The sequence below is a fragment of the Nematolebias whitei genome, chromosome 15, assembly GCF_014905685.2.
Source record: "Nematolebias whitei isolate Nwh7 chromosome 15, NemWhi1, whole genome shotgun sequence".
NCBI classification, from domain to species: Eukaryota; Metazoa; Chordata; class Actinopteri; order Cyprinodontiformes; family Rivulidae; genus Nematolebias; species Nematolebias whitei.
The window spans coordinates 18,607,646-18,611,319 of record NC_056512.1 but is presented as its reverse complement, the minus strand read 5'-3'; the positions used below and the strand labels follow the sequence as shown (position 1 = coordinate 18,611,319).

The 3,674-nt window shown below is 41.2% G+C and overlaps 1 protein-coding gene across 1 annotated transcript in view; it reads left to right on the top strand.

Annotated features, from left to right (window-relative positions):
- The window catches only part of LOC119421991 (protein Wiz), a 31,629-nt gene that overhangs the window by 2,001 nt on the left and 25,954 nt on the right, over window positions 1-3,674 (top strand). The window lies entirely within an intron of this gene.

Genomic DNA, 3,674 nt, shown 5'->3' with positions numbered 1-3,674 from the left:
GGTCTGGCATTATCGTGTTGAAAAATGCAGGGTGTTCCCTGAAAGAGATGACGTCTAGATGGGAGCATATGTTGTTCTAGAACCTGAGCATAGTTCTCTGCATTAATGGTGCCTTTCCAGACATGCAAGCTGCCCATGCCACAAGCACTCATGCAACCCCATACCATCAGTGATGCAGGCTTCTGAACGGAGCGTTGATAACAACTTGGGCTATCCTTGTCCTCTCTGGTCCGGATGACATGGCGTCCCAGTGTTCCATAAAGAACTTCAAATCGTGACTCATCTGACCACAGAACAGTCTTCCATTTTGCCACACTCCATTTTAAATGACCCCTGGCCCAGTGCAAACGTCTGAGCTTGTGGAGCTTGCTTAGAAATGGCTTCCTCTTTGCACTGTAGAGTTTCAGCTGGCAACGGCGGATGGCACGGTGGATTGTGTTCACCGACAATGCTTTCTGGAAGTATTCCTGAGCCCATTCAGTTATTTCCTTGACAGTGGCATTCCTGTTTGAGGTGCAGTGACGTTTAAGGGCCCGGAGATCACGAGCATCCAGTAGAGTTTTACGGCATTGACCCTTACGCACAGCAATTGTTCCAGATTCTCTGAATCTTTTGATGATGTTATGCACGGTTGATGATGATAACTTAAAAGTCTTTGCTATTTTACGCTGGGTAACACCATTCTGGTATTGCTGCACTATCTTTCTTTGCAACAATGGTGGAATTGGTGATCCTCTTACCATCTTGGCTTCTAAGAGACTCTGACACTCTGAGAAGCTCTTTTTATACCCAATCATGTTGTCAATTGACCTAATTAGTGTTAATTGGTCTTCCAGCTCTTCATTATATGCTCAATTTCCTTTTTCCAGCCACTTATTGCTACTTGTTCCAACTTTTTTGGGATTTGTTGACACTGTGAAATTTTGAATCAACATATTTTTCCTTTAAAATGTTACATTTACTCAGATTAAACTTTTGATCTGTCATCTATGTTATATTATGAATAAAATATTGACATTTGCCATCTCCACATCATTGCATTCAGTTTTTATTCACAATTTGTTTAGTGTCCCAACTTTTTTGGAATCCGGTTTGTACTAAAACTGGGTTAAGAACTGTCCAACGCATTATTAAAAACTGGAAGGATAGTGGGGACCCATCGTCTTCAAGGAAGAAATGTGGCCAGAAAAAAATCCTGAATGATCGTGATCGGCGATCACTTAAACATTTGGTGAAATCAAATCAAAGAAAAACAACAGTAGCTCTCAGGACTATGTTTAATAATGAAAGTAAGAGCATTTCCACACGCACAATGTGAAGGAACTCAAGAATCGGGACTGGACAGCTGTGTAGCCTTAAGAAAACCACTAATCAGGGAAGCTAACTGGAAAAAAAGGCTTCAATTTGCTAGGGAACAAAGATTGGACTGTGGAGCAATGGAAGAAGGTCATGTGATCTGATGAGTCCAGATTTACCCTGTTCCAGAGTGATGGGTGCATCAGGGTAAGAAGAGAGGGAGGTGAAGTGATGTACCCATCATGCCTAGTGTCTAGTGATCAATGCAAGATCTTGGTGAAAAATGAATGCAACACTGGATGGAAATAGATCTTGTGACATTGAAGAAGTTTATTAATGTCACAGTGAATGATGCTGTGATCAAAGTTAAAGGCGGTCCAACGAAATATTAATGTGACCTTTTGTTTTGTGGCGACTTTTTTGGGGGGCCAGGCAGCGTATGTCTGCACTGCACTTGAGGCAGTGACAAAATTTGGAGTGACTAACCTAACAGTCTCATTGACAGTCTAAGGTGCCTTTCATGAAGGAATGCATATCGCCCGCCACCTGTAACACCAGACGTCTTAGGTCCTCTTATATTAAGAAATGAGTTGCATTGTCACGCAACATTACAGGATGTCACGCTCAAAGTGTGGGTTGCGAATGAGTCTCAGCTACCAACACATCAATTTTCAGCTCAGAAACTACAAAATGTGATGAAGTTATGGCCCATTTAAATAGCTAAGATTGATGAGGGGGTGCAGCGACCATCTTCAATTGGGTGTAATCAGCTGTTAATGGACATCTAGTGATAACTTTCTAAAAGCTTTATTAAAACCTATGAGATATTTTGCTAACAGACAGGGTTGGCTCCAACAGTTAATGTTTAAGTTTTAAGAAAAGAGCTCACACAAAGAGTAGTGATAGAGTGTGAGCTAGGGATCGATCTCAGCTACTACCACTATGAATTTGACCTCAATATCTAGAAAACTGGCTGAAATGAGATTTTGCAATTCCTGCAATATGAAATGAAGCAGAGCAGCGTCTTGCCCGGGACTACCACTAGGACAAAAGGTTCATGATAGTTATGAGTTTTTTAAATTTATATTTCCATATATGGAAGATGATTTATTGCTATCAAGTTAAATGTGTCATTTAGAACAGTCTACAAGTTACGTTTATTAAGGGCTGCATGCAGAAGGGTCAGATCTCATCTACGTTCAAGCTGAAGGTCTTAATGCTTAATTCTGATATTTTGTTCACATGTTTGGCTATCATGAAGTTTGACAATCACAGCTGAATGAATTATTATCCGACAGGCTTGTTTGGTCCAGTGTTTATATTTAATCTAGTCTTCAGCCAGCTACTCTGGCGCAGTGTTGTATTTTTGGAACGGGAGCGACATAATGAAGGTAAAAGCAAACTCAAGTATCAATACGGTCCGACACCAACACTGGTATCATAAGTTGCTATAGACTCTGCCATCCATTTTCATTCGACCTTTATTTAGACAGGTAAATCCCATTGAGCCTCCAGGACTCATTTACAAGAGAGACCTGAAAATCCATTATGTGGCAAATCCATTGATGTTGCATCAATTGTGTCCTCACATTTAAAAAAATGTTCATTTGGACTCCCCCCACATTTACCATGAAATATTAGTTCACTAGTGCTGTTTCTATTGCTATGTGAACAAATCCATTCCACTTGATTAATAGGAGAATACACAAACCAGTAAAAGTCCACTCCGGGTGTTCCTGGTTACCTACTACAACTCACCACATCGCATGCAGTGTTCCCTCTAAATCACTTGCCTTGGCAGGGCGCTAATCTCTGAGGGCGTTTTGTTGATGGGGCGGGGGAGGACACCTGTGTATTTGGTGCTATCTTAGCAATACGTTAGTGCCAGCAGGTGCTGACCAGGGTGTGGGGGTTAGGATATGTGAAAGAATCAAAGCGCAACGTCTGTAGCTTCTTAGCTAGCGCGTCTGTATTGTGCAATGCTAGCTTAGCGCTACGTTAGTGCCAGCAGTTGTCGACCAGGTTGGGTGAGTTAGGATGCATGAGAGAAGCAGAGAGTGCACTATTGAAGGGCCTTCTTCTACTCCGCTCCTGTTTCCTGGAATATCTTACAAAAAGACCTGAAGCTCTCGACCTTGACCTCTCTAAGTGGCTTTAAAAATCTGTTGAGACTCCTGGCAAGGACTAATGCAGACATATTCCTGTTTTTAGTTTTCTACATTCGCCTTATAATCTACAAACCGGATTCCAAAAAAGTTGGGACACTAAACAAATTGTGAATAAAAACTGAATGCAATGATGTGGAGATGGCAAATGTCAATATTTTATTCGTAATATAACATAGATGACAGATCAAAAGTTTAATCTGAGTAAATGTA